This window comes from Macrobrachium rosenbergii, chromosome 22 (assembly GCF_040412425.1).
Source record: "Macrobrachium rosenbergii isolate ZJJX-2024 chromosome 22, ASM4041242v1, whole genome shotgun sequence".
Classification (NCBI taxonomy): Eukaryota; Metazoa; Arthropoda; class Malacostraca; order Decapoda; family Palaemonidae; genus Macrobrachium; species Macrobrachium rosenbergii.
The window spans coordinates 17501874-17519833 of NC_089762.1; the positions used below are offsets into that span (position 1 = coordinate 17501874).

The window sequence follows — 17960 nt, forward strand, 5'->3', positions numbered from 1 at the left end:
AGTCCTCCATCTTCCAGGCTACCTAGATGGAGTACAAAAAAAGCTGATTGGGCAACATTCCAGGAGCAAAGCTCAATAGATGACTGCTGATGACTTTCCCAGCGTAGATGATGCTCTTGAATTTTTAAGTACAATATTGTTCTCGGCTGGTCTTCAGTCCATACCCAGGACATCAGGCGTATTTATCCGCTGACCGGTTCCCTGGTGGACTCGTAAATGCCAGGAAACTCATAGAACTATGAGGTCTGCATACACAAGATACCGTAGACGAAAATGTGAGTATTACCGCGTAGAATTTCGAAAAGCAAGAGCTCATTTTCGTTTGGAAATCAAAAAAGCACGAAAAGAATCTTGGACAATCTTTATTTCTTCAATAAATTCGAAAACTCCTCTAACACTAGTTTGGAAGAGAGTTAGAAAAATAGCAGGCAAGTTTACTCCCTGTCAACCTCCAGTTATCAAGATCAATGGTTGTGAGGTAGCAGACCCCCAGTTAGTTGCAAATGAGTTTGCTAATCATTTTGCTAATGTTGCAAAGAAAAACGATGATCGACCATACTCGGCTCAAAGGCAGCAGATGGAACAAGTTGAAATAGATTTTGATATGTTGAGACATGAGAAATACAATGATCCGTTTACGATGAGGGAATTTCTATCGGCCCTAAATAAATGTAATGAATCAGCTCCTGGACTGGATGATATAACGTATTCAGTGATTAAGCAAACCCCTGAAAATACCAAACAATTCATATTGAGCCTTATTAACAGAATTTACAGGGAGCATATCTTCCCTAAGATCTGGGAGATGTTAAAATTATTGCCGTTTGCGAAACCTGGAAAAGACTCGTTTAAAGTAGAAAATTATCGTCCAATTGCACTATCATCATGTTTGTGCAAGATCATGGAAAAAATGGTAAACACACGCTTGATGTGGTACTTAGAACGGGGTAAATATCTGTCCCCAGCACAGTGTGGCTTCCGAAGCATGCACTCCACAACTGATGTTCTACTTCGAATGGAGTCTTCAATATGTGAAGCTTTTGCCAACAAGCAACATCACATCACGGTCTTCTTTGATTTGGAGAAGGCTTATGATACAACATGGAGATATGGCATTTTGAGGATCCTTCATGAATGTAACCTGAGAGGCAGTTTGCCCCTCTTCATTAAGGTTTTTATTAAAAATAGGCTATTTCGGGTCCTGGTTGGAGCAACAATGTCAGAAGTATTCAGTCAAGAAGGATTACCACAAGGAAGTGTTTTAAGCGTAACATTGTTTGCCTTGCCAATCAATGGGGTTTCCAAAATAATTCCCTCAGATATAACATATACCCTTTTTGTTGACGACCTTTCAATCTCCTTTGCAGCTTCAAGGATGGCAGTGGCTGAACGTCGCCTTCAGCTCTGCATTGACAATATAGTGAAGTGGGCTGAGGTTAATGGTTTTAAATTTTCTACTAGTAAAATGGTAACTATGCACTTTTGTCGCATAAGAGGATTTCATCCTGATCCAGATCTATTTATTCATAGGCACAGAATTCCATGTGTAGGTGAAACGAGGTTCCTTGGGTTGATTTTCGATAGTAAGCTGACCTGGATCCCAAATCTGAAGTATATTAAGACCAAATGCTTGAAAGCGATGAATTTGCTGAAAGTTCTGTCTCATACTGTGTGGGGTGCAGACAGAACTCAGATGTTGAGATTGTATAAAGCCCTGGTCTTTTCAAAATTAACGTATGGATGTGAAGTTTACACGTCTGCAAAGCCCAATAGCCTTAAAATGCTCAACTCGATTCATCATGGTGGGGTACGGTTGTGTACAGGAGCATTTAAATCATCTCCCATTGAGAGCATGTTGGTAGATGCTGGTGAGGTGCCACTGGATCTTCATTACAAGCGTCTGCTGGTTCGGAGCTGGTATAGATTCCAGAGGCTACCTAAGTCTTTGACCAGCATATGTATGAGAAGGAAAGGCATTGGCATTATTATAAAAATCATCCCAAGCAACCGCATCCGTTTGCTTTTAGAATAAACTTGATTCTCAGGGAATTAAATATGCCTAGGGTGAAGATTCTACCAGTAAAGTATTCTGTTATTCCCCTGGAAATTTCCAGAGGTAGAATTCTGCAAGTATTTTAATTTCACCAAGTCAGAATTGTCATGTGAGGCCATGCGGTCAATATTTTTAGAACATTCGATGGAACATGGCACCTACACACCAATCTTCACGGATGGCTCAAAGTCTGATGCTGGCGTCGGCTTTGGTGTAGTCTTCCCTGATATAGAGAGGAGTGGAAGGTTATCATCTGTTGCCTCAATTTTTACTGCTGAGATAAATGCAATTTTAAAAGCTTTAAAGGAGATTTTAATTCATAATGGAAACAATTTTATTATATATAGTGATTCAAAAAGTGTACTTCAGGCACTGGAATCTTTTAATCCTTTAAACCCCTGGTTTTAGAAGTATTAGAATGGTTGTTTTTATTGAAAAGAAGAGAGAAAGAAGTTAAGTTCTGTTGGGTGCCTTCCCATGTTGGGGTGGATGGGAACGAAAAAGCAGACCAACTAGCGAAATCAGCGGTCAACTTTCCAGAACCCACAAGATGCCTACTACCACGGGATGTATATCCTGTAGTAGGACAAACAATAAAAAAGCGTTGGCAGTCTCAGTGGGAGAATATTTTAACAAATAGAAAAATGCTTAGTATTGCATCATCTGTGTCTCCTTGGTCATATCCCCATATGCCAAGGAGACAGGAGACAATGCTATGCAGGTTGAGGATTGGACATACAAGACTCACGCATGGGTTCTTGATGTCCCGTGAGAATCCTCCAATTTGTGAAGACTGTGCTGTACCCTGAGTGTGGGACATTTGCTGGTTGAATGTCCCACACTTAGGAATTTGAGACAAAGGTTCCTGTCTTGGGGACGAGATGAAGTTGATAATTTTAATCTTGCTACAATCCTTGGAAAGGATTGTAACACTCAACAATTGTATACTTTTATGTTGGAGCGGGCCTTCTGAAGAAAATATAGCTTGTATATAGAATATATGAAGAAATTTATTTATATACGTATCAGATATTTTTATATGAAATTTATTTTAAACCTATTTCTTTTTATTCAAATATTTATATGCATACCTTTTAGATATTTTTATATGGATTTTTTATATACATAACTTTTAGATATTTTTATATGAAATTTATTTTAGACTTAATTTTTATATTTAAATTTGTTTCGACGTCAATAACCTAGATGTTATGACACCAGATTTAATAAACAAATCAATCAATCGTCTTCTCCTTTTCCTTTGGGTTCGGTACCTCATAATCTTCCCTTCGAAAACCTTTAGAGTTTGGGACCAATGGGAACGTTCTCTACTTGCCCAACGTCGTCTACGAGAGCTCCGGTAGTAACTCCGAGTGTGGGTGCTATTCTTTCCTTCCTCCTTTGGTTCCTCCCTTTTCAAATTTTCCGACAGTTTCCTCTGTCCTTCCGGCTAAGGCGGGCCTTGTGAGTTCGGGTTTGATTTCGGGTAATCAGGTACCTTTTCCTTCGTCTTCTCTAAGTTCGGGACCTTCTGTTCTGGACCCCCAGTCTCATGCGACCCTACTACATCCGGGTTTGTGTGGTGTGGGTGTTGCGGTCTCTCCGCTCTCAGGAGTGGGCGTTGTCCGTCCAGGTGTGACTGACCCAGGTGTTCTGTCATCATCTTTAGCGGGTGTGGTTTTTGCGCAACCTATTTCGACAAATCCCAGGGACTTTCGGAATGATTCGTCGGGTGTCCGTATTGCGCAACCAGGCGTGTTCGGTTCCGGATCATTAGATACTACGTTTGTTAGGGGTCAGCCTGTCTCATTTCTGGTTTCGGCTCAGCCAGACCATTTCGACAAAGACTGTTCCTGCGAAGAAGAGGATCAGATACCGGAGGCTAGTCTTCCTTCGGCCAGTGAGTCCGAATATAGAAGGATGTTGGACTTTATTCAATCGCTGTATCCGCAGTCTAAGGCTCAGGAGGAGCCGATACAGCAAAACCAAGCGATGTTCGAGTCACTTTATGCAACTAAACCTGTGGTAACACAATCACCAAAGAATCTGGTCTGGTTTGGCAGGGTCGAGCAGGCTTTGAGAGAGGCTGACAATAGGTTAGCAATAGTAGTAGGATTGGGCAAGCAGGATTCAGCTTTGCTTCCTATTCGGAAGGGCTTCTATCGGGTCGCGGGTAACCCTTCTGCGGGTGTGAGGGTACCACTAAACGAATCGGTAGAGGCATTCCTATCTCGGGTTCCATCATCGAACCGTCTTGTATCTATCTCGGCCAGGGAAGCCAGTATATTAGAAGACACCTTCCGCAATCAGTCGGAGGCGCTTTCACATACTATGTGGATGTTATCTGGTCTGATGGGATTCCTCAAACAGGACGGCTATTCTCCATCTGACCTGACACTCTTCGACAACCTCATCACGTCAGTGTCCATGGGACTTGCACACCAGGCTAACGTCTCTGCAGGATGCACTACCTTTTAGGGAAGAAGAGGAGGACTTCTACCTCAATCATCTGCCACCTCATTTTCCAGACATCCACAAGAGGGCACTGCTGAGGCTCCGTTGGTGCTCAGCAGCAGTCTGTTCAGAGAGGAAGACGTGTCGGCTATGATCGACCTCGTTTCGTCTACATCGGCTATGGAATCACAACAGGCAATGATCAGGGTTGCAGCTCAGACTGCTAGATCTCAAGGGGGCTAGAATGTCCTCCCCTTCGAAGCGCTCTCGCTCTAAGTTGCTGGGAGGTTCTCCTAAAAGAGTACGATTTGTTGCCAAACCTAGTTTGGCCCTGGATCCGAAACCTTCCAGTCACAAGAAGGGTTTTCGGAGATAGGAGACATATCCCTCGCTTGCACCATTAGGAGGTTGCCTTGCCCTATGCTGGGACATCTGGCAGGATTGGGGCGTGGAGAGTTGGGTAGTGGAGGTCTTGAGGAGGGTTACAGAGTCCCTTTTCACTCTCGTCCCCCGCTATCAACACACCAGTACATCTTCCCAGTTACTCCCCTTCTTCCATCAGGGGATTAGCTTTGGCGGCAGAGATTCAAGCCCTTTTAGAGAAGGGTGCCTTAGAGCCCGCTCCTCCTTCTCCAGGGTTCTACAGCTGTGACTGGACTCCAGAGCAGAGGAGGAAGTATCAGAAGAAACCCCCAAATCGTCGTCTGAGGGTAATCGCTCCCGATGACTCCCTTGGTGGCTAAACCTTCAGATACCTTCCTCACTTCAGTGAAACTTCCCTGGTTTGCTACCACTCCTACAGGAGAGGTTTCCCCTTCGTTGTCTTTGCTTGCTTTGTCGGGTGGAAATCTTCGTTGGGGACTGGAAGTCCGGAAGACTTCCCTTTGGTGGCCCCCTTTCGCTGGGTTGTGGGTAGGAATCCCCCATCAGTGCAAATGGAGACTACCACTTCTAACTTGACTGTGTTTCAAGGTGTGGAGGAGGAGCAACTCCAGGCTACCTGGCAGTCTCTTGGCCTCCAAGGAGTTCCCTCAGCGCAGGGCATCTTGTGTCACCTGTGAGCTGCTTGCGCCCCTGCTGCTCCTCCGGTGACTCACGCTGCGGCGACAGTGACCACGTCTACTGTTACCATGACTACCGACTATTTGATGCCCTTGAGTGTGACCACACACCCCATGTTGATGACCCTTTCAGTAGTGGATAAGAAGTTGCCTCACGCCCCTGTTGTATCCTCCATGGTATCCGCCCCTGCTGCTTGGGAGTCTGCTCTGGAGTCTTCCTCCAACCTCGGGGAGCAGATCCTTCATGCCCTCTTGAAGAAGACGAAGAAGGAGAAGTTGAAGTCCAAGAAAAGAAGTAAGAAGGTGTCATATGTCGTCTTCATCATTGTCTTCGTCTGCTGCTGCCTCCTCCTGTCTCTCTTCCAAAGCCCACAAGTAGAGGAAGGAGGTAGTTTCTCCCTCCTGGAAGAAGTCCTGCACTTGGTCTTTTGTAGGGGTCTCTCTCTCCCGAGAAAGACATGGGGATCTCTTGCTGGCCCTCCTCAGTCTTCGAACTTGGGGGCCACGGGTGTGTGGACCTCCAAGGAGGCCCAAGCACCCAGCACTTCTGCTCAGGGCTCCACTCCCAAGTGTAGTGCTGTGCCTGCCTCTACTCGAGTCTTCTTGGACACTTGAGCAGAAGGGTCTTCTGCAGAACCTTTGCATACCACGCAGGCTTTGAGTATGCGGACCTCCAAGGAGGCGAGTATATCTCAGGGTGCTCAGTTTTTGTGAAACCTTGAGTCACCTCGACCTGATTCAGGCACGCGAGAGAGGATGAGGTCCGAGCATGAGGGTGCTTCCCCACCCCCTACCTCTACTCACCTAAGTACGTGGCCAGGGTCCTGTGAAGGTGCTGCTGACTCGATGGTCCATGCACCAGGAGTTGCTCTGAGGAGGTCCTCCATACAGTTGTCTTCTTGACAGGAGTCTTCAGCCTCAGAGACGGCTGGGGTATGTCGAGAGGACATTGCAAGCTCACGCCCCAGAGTGCGTGACTGCTCTCCCCGGGCCGGCCCCCACTTACATTCACGTGAATGGGCTCGCTCACCTGCCGAGAGCATTCATGTGCATTCGCTTAAGCCTCTGCCCTCTCCTCAGGACAGCCCCCCCTCCACGTTCGTGCAAGAGGAGGAGCTCTCCTAGACCTGTGAAGCCATTGCCACTGCGGGTTGGTGATCGCTCTGGGCCTGCCTCTCCTGCTGGGACCATCGGTTCCGATAGGACAGGTAAGGGTACTCGATCCCTCTCCTGTCCCCTCATTTCCTGGGGGTATTCCGGAAATTGTGAGTCAGACAGAAGGGTTTGTGAGTGGGACATCGCTTCCCATTAGAGCCCTACCACAAAGGCTTACAAAGCGGGCAAGGTTCTCGAACCTACCCGTTAGTCTGCCCAAGTGGTTGAGCAGGGAGCCTGGGGTTCCGGTGAGGTTCTCCCACCTGCAGGAAGAGTATTGAGGGAGGACTGTGGATTGGGAGGACTTGAGGGTCCTCTGCCCTAAGACGCAGATTCTCCTGAGATACAGAGGATCTTTGCGTAGATCATCTCGTTGACTTGTCGACACAACCTGGGGAAGGGACCTTGGCTACGTCCATTGAGAGTCCTTCTTGCCTAGAAGTCTACTGGGGTCCTAAGAAAGAACCCAGAGCTTCTGTAGGCTTGCCTTAGTCCTCACTTGCCGAGGGAGTTTTGGATCAGGATAACTCTCATGTCTCTGGGGAAGAGAGTTCCCTTCGATCCAGTTGTTCGGCCAAGCTACTTCCCCGCCTCTGCCTCGCCAGAAAAAGTACTACACGCTCTCGACAGATCCACTGCTGACGAAACAGGTTGACCGGGACGTGGTTAAACTTAGCTCCAGGTCTCTCGCTACAGTATCTTCGAGTGGAATATGTAGTCTTCATGCAACAGGAAGTGGCAGCCTGGAAGCCACTGCCATGGTAGCCTTCCAGGCAGTCTCCTGGCTGGACCTATGTTCTCTCACGGTGTCCAAGGTTGCAGCCTCTGGGGGTTCCATCAGTCCCATAGAAGACTCAACCTTCAGGAGGCTGTGCCAATTTGGTGGCAGGGCTATCTCTTACCTGGCCCACCAGACGTCAAACCTGTGGCCAACCTAGTGCTGAAGATGAGGGATGCTTTCCTCACTCTCTGGTGATAGGGCTATCTCCTACCTGGCCCACCAGACAGCAAACCCGTGGACCAAGCTAGTGCTGAAGAGGAGGGACGCTGTCCTCACTTGGATCACCAAGCACATCGCCCCAGACTTGGCTTTGGCTCTTCGGAATGGACTGTTGCTGGGTTCTGCCTTTCTCCTCTCTCGAGAGGAGGTAGATGCTGTGGAGGACAAGCATCATGTTGAGGATAACGACTGACTTGTTCACCAGGCAGTGACAAAGGCCTCCCGGTCTTCACATGTCACTATGGCCTAACCTTTGGGTCTGGCTAGCAATTCTTCAGGCCCTAAGAAGTCCCAGACTTCGAAGGGTGCTCGAGGAACCGCCCAGCCTTCTTCTGCCCCTGCCAAAAAGTATGCACATCCGTGCCCCTTTCCAGTCTAGTAAAGGGAAAGAAGAACGGAGGAAAACACTAGGGTTGGTGTTCCCCTCTACAAGCTGCCGTGGCGGGGGTGGGGGGTTGCTTGTCGATGGTACCCTTCTTGTGTGCAGCTTTACAGTGTTGCTTTTCTGCAGCATGAAACACTTTTCTGCAACATGGTTCCACAAAGTTTGTAGGCAGAGGTGGGATCGACAGGCCTCTGCCAGAAAATATTGGGTAATAAAAGTTTGAAACCCAGAAAATAGTTTGTTCATCTGCAAACTCATTATGTTGACTTAAGGATAAAGTTTTATCTCTTAGAGAAGGGAAGAGATCTAGAAAGTTAGCCAGACTAAAGCAGCTATGAGGACTCTTTCCCAGGTTACGTATTGAATTGTTCAAGCAAAGAAACTACACAATTACGGAAGGCTTTATAATGCCTGGTGCTTTGGACATGGTATCAGCAATGTGTGGTTCAAGTGTGGCTGAAAACTGAAGATGGTGTCAGTTTTCAGTGATGCAGTAAAACAAAACATCACTAATATGTCAAATCGTATATTAAATCAGGTTTAAAGTGAGATCACTCAAAGCATATTCTAATATACACTGAAACTGGATGAGTTGTTAGATGTTTCTGGATACCTCTATGCTCATTACTCGTTTATGCCAGATACATTGCAGGAACTGATGTTAAGAACTCTGTTATGTGGAGCTGTTAACACAAACAAAGGCTAAGGACATATTTGAAAAAGTTGCTGCATTCTTCACTGCAGGTGAACTTGAATGGGAGCAACTTTTGGCTGTCTCTACTGATGATGCACCAGCAATGAATGAGAGTCATTCAGGATTTGTGACATTTGTCAAAGAAAAGTGTTCTAATGTAATCACAGCACACTATGATTCATCCTCAAGCTCTGGCAGCCAAGGCCATCTGTCATCTCTCCAACTCCATGTTCAGTGATGTCATTAGGGTAGTGAATTCCATGAGTTAATGCTGTTAATCACAGAATCTTAAAAGTATTTTGTGAAGAAGTTGGGTCTGATTTTTCCATACTTCTTATTACACAGAAAGTAGATGACTGTCAAAAGGGAATGTGTGGGAAAGAGTGGCAGCAGTAAGGATGGAAATAGAAGTGATGTTGCATCAGCAGCAGAAAAAAGACTGCTGAAAAGTTAAGCAAAAAGAACTCTGTATTTTCCTTTCTGTACCTTAGCTACGTCATTTCAAAGCTGACCCTGTGGAACAAAGCTACATGGGTCAAATATGACAGTCATACATGCAGATGATCAGAACTTGGCTTTTCAGAGTAAGCTTGAATTATGAAAAGGATACAGGAAAAGGAGAATGTTTCAGAGTGTACTCAACTTCAGTTGAGCTTAAGTGTCCCACAAACTAAATTTTGTGACTTGACAATTCAACCCAGGAATGAACTCCATTGTCTTTTCAATAGTTACTTCCTAACTGAAGTTGAGGTTAGTGTGTGGGTGTTGAATTCCAAATCCTAACTGAAGTTGAGGTTAGTGTGTGGGTGTTGAAGTCATTTGGAATGGTGTAAAAAGTGAGTTCATTGATCTCTGAAATGATTCAGTTTTAAGACAATATGAAGCCACACCTAGAAAATTCTGGATTGATTAGTTTGGGATTTATCGAGTTCATGCCAAAACCATTGAATATGATACAGTGGCATTTCAGCTAGGCAGCTCAGGGGTCAGCCCATTTAGGTAAGTAATGAAGTCTGCTAAGTAATAAAGACTGGCAATAACTGGTGCAATAGGGTACCCTGGGGCTAACTTGCATAGCTTATGGTGGAGTGTGATCAGGTAAAGGCTCTTCTATATTTGGACAATGTGTACCTGTGCATTCTGCCAAGCAACAGTTTGCTGCAGAAGACAGTGGTATTAGGCATTTGTTTGCCTGTTACAGTGTTGTCTCAGTCTCAACCAATGGACCATGGTATTATTGTGGCAGCAAAGAGGCACTACCAGTGGAGGTTCCAGGATGAATTGATTGGGGTGTTCAAGGACAAAAGTGAGGAGAAAGGGGTTCATTTGAATATTCCTTAGGAATGTACTCTACTGAATCTAAGAAACTATCCCCTGAAGTTGGCAAATTACAACTGGGCTTTTGCATGGAATGATGTCTCAACTCTTACCTTGGAGCATGGTTGATTTAAATTGTGTGCAGGAGAGGAGGCTAGTGTCAGTAGTTTAGGGTTGTGGTTGCAGACTTCACACAATGCATTAGGAATGTCAGTGAGGATTTTCAGGAGGACAGCATCTTTGAGTGGTTTAATGAAGACAGTGGTGATCCTGGGTATTAGACCATATCTGATGAGATCGGTGTGGCTGCAGCTGTTACCAGGATTCTGATGATGATGATGATGAAAGGGACGATACAACCTCAGTCATGCTAGGGATTCAGCAAACTACATGAAGCGTTCATTGTCCTCATTGAGTTTTCTGACTATTCCATTAAGAGAGGGATGACTAGGTGTCTAGGTCAGGTCCCTTCATACTGCACGGACCAACATCATTGTGTTCTAGAGCTGGCTTTAGGATTTCTTGAGGGCTGGCCCCCACCACTTCCAGGTCCATTGCCAGGACCAACATCATGGTGTTTTAGAGTTGGCTTGAGGATCTCCTTTAGGGCTGGCCCCCTACCACTTCCAAGTCCATTGCCATCTTGTCATTCAGTATCCCCATTGGCATTAGAACTGCAGTTCAGTATATCTGCCATCATTTTTCTGATTTTATACCCCCCCCCACCCAATTCACTTGTATGCTGAAGTTGGATGCCTCACTTGGCCTGTGGCTAATCCCTAATGACATAATTCCTTCAGCTCCTCCTGCACCTGTGAGTGCCAACATAGGGTTCTTTGCGGACGTTGAGGAAGTGTAATGCCTTATTAGTACTGGAACTAGCTGTTTGGGAAGCTGTAGTCAAGAAAGCATATCGAGATGTCCAATTTGGTAAGTGGTAAAATTACTCTTTTAGGTACCATACTGAAAGAAGTATAAAACAGAGAGGCATGGGTATTGTTAAGTATAATAATTTAGTTGTTGCTGCATGCTGGCCTTTTACATGATGGTTTATTTTAGTCAGTGTTTTGGTAAATTATACACTAATTGTAGGAATGGAATATAAAATTTAGGACAAAGGACAAGTGCTGGGGCCTACGAGGTCATTCAGCGCTGAAAGGGAAATGGAGAGTAAAAAAGTTTTAAAGGTGTAACAAGTGGAAAAGCTTTTGTTTGCACCATAAAACAATTGTTGACTGTGTAATGCGTTTGTCGCCCCCCCAGCCATATTATGACTTTTATCACATCACCGTGATTCATATACAATCAGTAAGCTACCACCGTCCTTTAATATCCAGTTCGCTCTACCTCGGAAATAATATATTTTCATATATTTTACCGAAGAAATTTTTAGTTGATAATAAGTTCATCGTCCCTTGAGCTCGAACCAGCGAAGGACAAGAACTCAGGACTACAGTGGGCGCATTAACCCATCCGGCCAGCAAGTGAGGTATAAGTGGATATCGGCTCCCATATACAAATCCCCAGCAAACTCAGGTGTTTGTATTTAGAGACGATATCCACCCACCTCTGCCATGTTGACCGTGTAATGCGTTTATCGCGACGCAGCCATATTATGACTTTTTATCACTTCACTTGCTGGCCAGATGGGTTATTGCGTCCACTGTAGTCCTGAGTTCTTGTCCTTCGCTGGTTCGAGCCCATGGGACGACGAACTTATTATCAACTACAAAATTCCCCTTCGGTAACATATATGAAAATATATTATTTCTGGGGTGGAGCGAATTGGATATTAATGGGACGTTTGTAGCTTACTGATTGTATATGAATCACAGTGATGTGATAAAAAGTCATAATATGGCTGCATGCGACAAACGCATTACACGGTCAACATGGCAGAGGTGGGTGGATATCGTCTCTTAAATACAAACACCTGAGTTTGACGGGGATTTGTATATGGGAGCCGATATCCACTTATACCTCACTTGCTGGCCGGGTGTGTTAATGCATCCACTATAGTCCTGAGTTCTTGTCCTTCGCTGGTTCGAGCCCACGGGACGACGAACTTATTATCAACTAAAAAATTCCCCTTCGGTAACATAAATGAAAATATATTATTTCCGAGGTAGAACGAATTGGATATTAAAGGACGTTTGTAGCTTACTGACTGTATATGAATCACGGTGATGTGATAAAAAGTCATAATATGGCTGCGTGCGACAAACGCATTACACGGTCAACATGGCAGGGTTGGGTGGATATCGTCTCTAAATACAAACACCTTAGTTCGACGGGGATTTGTATATGGGAGCCGATATCCACCACTTGCTGGCCGGATGGGTTAATGTGTCCACTGTAGTCCTGAGTTCTTGTCTTTCGCTGGTTCGAGCCACGGGACGATGAACTTATTATCAGCTAAAAATTCCCCTTCGGTAACATATATGAAAATATATTATTTCCGAGGTAGAAAATTGGATATTAAAGGACGTTTGTAGCTTACTGATTATATATATATATATATATATATATATATATATATATATATATATATATATATATATATATATATATATATATATATATATATATATATATATATAATGTAATATACATATATTATATATATACACATATATATACAGGCAGTCCCTGGTTATTGGCTGGGTTCCGTTCTCAGCAGCATGACGATAACTGAAAATCGCCAGTGACCAAAAATCAAGTCTATGGGTGCCAAAAAACTCATACAGTGCTGAAGCCCAGTTATCAGCTGCGTGATCCTGTTTTGGCACCATAATTAAAACTACATTTTATATATAGATTTACTTCAGTAATACTTTATAGTACAATATACTGCACTGTAACATGATGAAAGCCTTGCCTTTAATCCTTAGGGTGTCTTCTATAATACATAAATACCTTCACTACATGTTGTTACTGTGTAGCAGTACTGTAATCCAACTGTTCTAGTATGTACAGGGTATTACTGTTGCTGATGAATTCTGTAAAGTAGGAACATAGGCTACTGTAGTAGTCTGTAATGAAAATATTAAAATTAGAACTGTACAGTATACAGTAATACATAGAGTATTAATTAAAGTACTGTAGAGTACACTACATTATATACTGTACTTCTGTACAGTAAAAATACATTTTATGTATTACCATGTATATGTACAGTATACAAAGTGGAAAAAGTGGATATTTCCTTACTTGTTTTGAAATTGTCATGGTTCAAAACCCTGGTACAGTAAAATGTTGGTGCGGCCATTTTTCAGGGGATTCTAGCATGTAAAACTTTACTGTGTTAGTATACACGGAACTACTGTCATGTATGCAGTTATATAAAGGAAAGTATTGCATAAAACAATACAGTATACTGTACTGTAGTAAAATGTATAAAAATGAAAAAAAAAGAAGAATTTCTTACCTATTTTCAGTGATTTTGAGAGATGTACTGGTTGTGGAGATGGAGATGTGCATTACATGGCACAGTATTTTACTGTACAGTATACTGTAGTTGCTGATGAATTCTGTACACTGGGTATGTTTGTATTAGTCTGTAATGAAAATAGTGTATTAAAATTAGTACATAGTACAGTACTGTACAGTACAGTATTAAAATAATGGTAGTACATACTACTACACACAGTAAAAATAATTTTTTAAAAGTATATACCATGTAGTATATGTAGGCTACAGTATGCCAAATGAAAAAGTGAATATTTCCTTACTTGTTGTTTTGAAATTGTTGTGCTTCATAATGCTTGGTACAGTAAAATGTTGGTGCGGCCATTTTTCAGAGGGTTCTGGAATGTAAAAATTTACTGTGTATTAGTATACACAGTATACTACTGTACAGTCCTGTATGCAACCATAAAGAAAAGTATTTTATAACATTATATAATAAAATGTATAAAAATGAAAAAAGTGAAGAATTCCTTACGTAATTTCAGTGATTTTGAAAGATGTACTGGTTGTGGAAGATGAAGGTGTCCATTATGTGGTACAATACGTAACACTTTTATACTGTACTGTATACTGTAGTTGCTGATGAATTCTGTACAGTAGGTACATATTAGTCTGTAATGAAAATATTAAAATTAGTACATAGTACTGTAAAGTACAGTATTAAAGTACAGTATTAAAGTAACCATAGTACTTAGACTGTACTGTAAAAATACATTTTATTATAGTATACTATACCATGTAGTATATGTACAGTATACCAAATGAAAAAAAGTGAATATTTCCCTACTTGTTGTTTTGGAATTATTGTGCTTCATAACCCCTGGTACAGTAAAATGTTGGTGTGGCCATTTTTCAGCAGATTCTGGAATGTAAAAATTTACTGTTTATTAGTATACACAATATACTACTGTAAGCCCTGTGTGCAACTATAAAGGAAAGTATTTTACAAAACTATAAAAAGTATAACAATTGAAAAAGTGAAGAATTCCTTACTTAACTTCACTGATTTTGAAAGGTACTGTTTGTGGGAGATAATGTGCATTACATGGTACAGTACAGTATGTAACACTTATACAGCACACTGTATACTGTATACAGTAGTTGCTGATGAATTCTGTACAGTAGGTACATAGCCTGTAATGAAAATATCAAAATTAGTACTGTGCAAAAAAAGTATACCTTAGTTTTACCAGACCACTGAGCTGATTAACAGCTCCCCTAGGGCTGGCCCGGAGGATTAGACTTATTTTACGTGGCTAAGAACCAATTGGTTACTTATCAATGGGACCTACAGCTTATTGTGGAATCTGAACCACATTATAGCGAGAAATGAATTTCTATCACCAGAAATAAATTCCTCTAACTCTTCATCAGTCGGCCGGAGATTCGAACTCGGGCCTAGCGAGTGCTAGTCCACAGCTCTACCAACTCGCCCAACGAAGAGCTTAAAGTACAGTAATGTACACAGTATATGCACAGTAATTAAGTACAGTACTTACTGTACTGTAGTAAAAATATAGTTTGTTCATGAGACTTACCTGCCAGATATATATATAGCTGTATTCTCCGAAGGTCCGACAGAATTTCAAATTTCGCGGCACACGCAGTGGCCGGTCAGGTGGTTAGTACCCATTCCCGCCGCTGGGAGGCGGGTATCAGGAACCATTCCCATTTTCTATTCAGATTTTCTCTGTCGCCGGACTGTCAACACCTGTTGTCAGTTCCTCCGCCTTTGGATTTCGAAAAATTTGTTGTCACTTAAGTATTTTGGTTGTTTTTTGGTATTCGACTGGATCTGTGACTTGGCATACGCTCTTTGTGGACCGTTTTGATTTTGCTTTTGACTTTTCTTATAATTAAGATGTCTTACCTCTAGCTATCGAGTCTGTAGCTTGGGTGAATGTAAGGTGAGGCTATCGAAGACTTTGATAGTTCCTCACTCTTTATGTATGCTATGTAAGGGTGTTCAATGCTCTATGATAATCGGTAATGAATGTGTGGGATTGTCTGAGGTGAGTGGAAGAAATATGAAGCCTATATGCTTAAATTGGAGCGTGATAGGCTGAGGAAATCTTCCTCTAGAGTGCATCCTTAGTTGGACAGTCAGGGTTTTCTCCTACTAGTAACCCTGTAGTAATTTATTACTAACCCTGTAGTTTGTTGCTGCAGAAGGTAATTCCCTGGCTCTTGTGTGGAGTCAATGCGTGCTCTTGAAACTAAAGTGAATGCAATTCAAACGCATAGTGTTAGTGCTAGTGCCCTAGTGTTGTGGAGGGGGCGTCAGATCGGCCCTATAATGCCTCTAGGCCTGGACCTCTGTCGAACTCCCAGGACCAGGGAGGGGGCATGTCGAAAGCCGCATGAGGGTTACGGGGCTTCCACCGATCTGGCGTCCCTTCGGCAGGTCCTGATGACGCTACCCAGGCTGCCAGGGATCGTGCTCAGGCACGCATCCTGAAGGATTGCTTCTCGTCCTCCGACACGTCCTCCCCGCCACGGGGTTGGAGCTCTCGGTTGGACTCTCGCCCTCTTAAGAGAAGCTTAGAGGAGAGGACGCTTCACGTCCTCCTCCTCTTGACGTTTGTACTCTTCCCCGAAAGTTGCGTGGATATTCCTCTGCAGAAGAGAATAAAGTGTTTTTCGAATGATCACTCTACTCGACCCCCCTGTCGCGCTAAGGCAAGGGCTAGAGCTTCTTCCCCTGTGGAAGGAAGTATACGTCTCTCGCCCTTTTCCTTCTCTCAGGTTCATCCCTTCTCCCGAGAGAGTGGCTTCTCCAACGCGTAAGATTTTGTTGGGTTTGCAACAACAGCTGGATGCTCTCATGAACCTTTCAAGAGTCGAATCTGCCTGTTAAGAGGTACAGACTTTCACCTTCGTCTCCTGCTTCGGGAACGATACAGAGCGTCTGTCGTCTAGAGAGAGTGTTTAGTGGCTTCATATTCGTCTTCCCCGAGTTGAGGTGTTGGCCTTTTCTCTTGTCTCGCGCCAGGAGCGCGTCTTGCTCTTCGTGCGCTTCTCACGCTTCACGCGCGCCTCACCTTGACGCTCGGCGCGCGCCTAGCCATGACGCTTCGCGCGCGCCACGCTGTAACTCTCTTCTAGTACTTGCCACGAAGCCTCTCGCGCGTCACGCCATGACGCTCCGCGCTCGCTTCGCCGTATAGCTTCAAGTCTTGTGTTGACGCCGCTCCAGTTGTTCATCATGTCGCACAACTACCCTCTTCAACATCTGATGTCCTTCTTAATTTAGCCAGTACTTGCTTCGGCAGTACATATACTAAAATTGGAACGATACAGAGAAGATTAGCATGGCTCCTGCGCAAGGATGACACGCTAATCGTGAAGCGTTCCACATTTTTTTATGTTTACTATACGTACTCTAGTTGACGTCTTCTTCGTTCGCGGGAGTTCCCGCTTACGTATCGGCGAATCGGAACTACTTTCACCACTCACTCAAGACCCGCCAGCTGCGGAAGAACATCCTCTTTCGTCACAGCCTTTGTATGAAGAGAAACTTCTTTCGTCTTCTTCTTCCTCTGATTATCAGACTCTGGCTTTTTTCTTAAGGATCTGTTTCCTGAGACTTTTCAACCTTCGGCTCCTCTCTCTCCACCTTCGCAGTTGTCTTTGTCTTAAGGGGAGCGTTTGACGAAAAAAATCGGAAATAAAATTTTCTGGGATATTTTATATATGGCATCATACATATCCTGACTATCTTCTCAGAAAGTTTTATTTAAAAGTTCATACAGTTAGAAGTTATAAACAAAACAGTAACCTATCATAGTCAAATTACATTTTTCATATGATGTAATGATATTGTCAGTATATCGGTGGTAATTTCCTTTTAGCTATGAAATAATATCTAATGCGATCTATGGCAACCCTGTGGACATAGTACGCATCAACGAAAGACAGGATTGCCGCAGGGCAGTCAGTGGCAGTCAGTCAGTAGCAGCTCAGAGCTTGACTAAGTAATACGTCGCGCTGGCCAACCTCAGCCGTGTTTTGACACTCGCTTCATTTAGCTTCATTTAGCGAAGTTATATTACTTTGCAGGTCTATTTTTTGGCTTTTCATTATGTCATAAAAAAAAAAAAATATATCGTTTTTCTCAAAACTAAAGTTATCGACATTCAAACTGCATCTCCTTCATAACGCTTGCACCGATCTCAGATACAAAAAGTAAACGAAAGCTAAATGTTTGCATAACAAAGGGGCTTCCATGGGAAGCAACACGAGACCCGCACCACGAGAGAGTTTTTTCCCGAAGGAATGTCACTTCCAAGAGAGGTAGCAAGTGACTCCCTTCATCTCAGACTCCCTTTGCAGCAGGCTTCATTTTGCACAAGCCTGGAAAGAGTGAGGGGCAG

General features: G+C 43.6%; 1 non-coding gene across 1 annotated transcript; it reads left to right on the forward strand.

Moving 5' to 3' along the window:
* The first annotated feature begins 16843 nt into the window (after positions 1-16843).
* LOC136850887 (U6 spliceosomal RNA) lies at positions 16844-16949 on the forward strand. Its single transcript, XR_010856779.1, has one exon. It is a non-coding gene; the product is annotated as a U6 spliceosomal RNA (small nuclear RNA).
* Positions 16950-17960: the final 1011 nt, after the last annotated feature.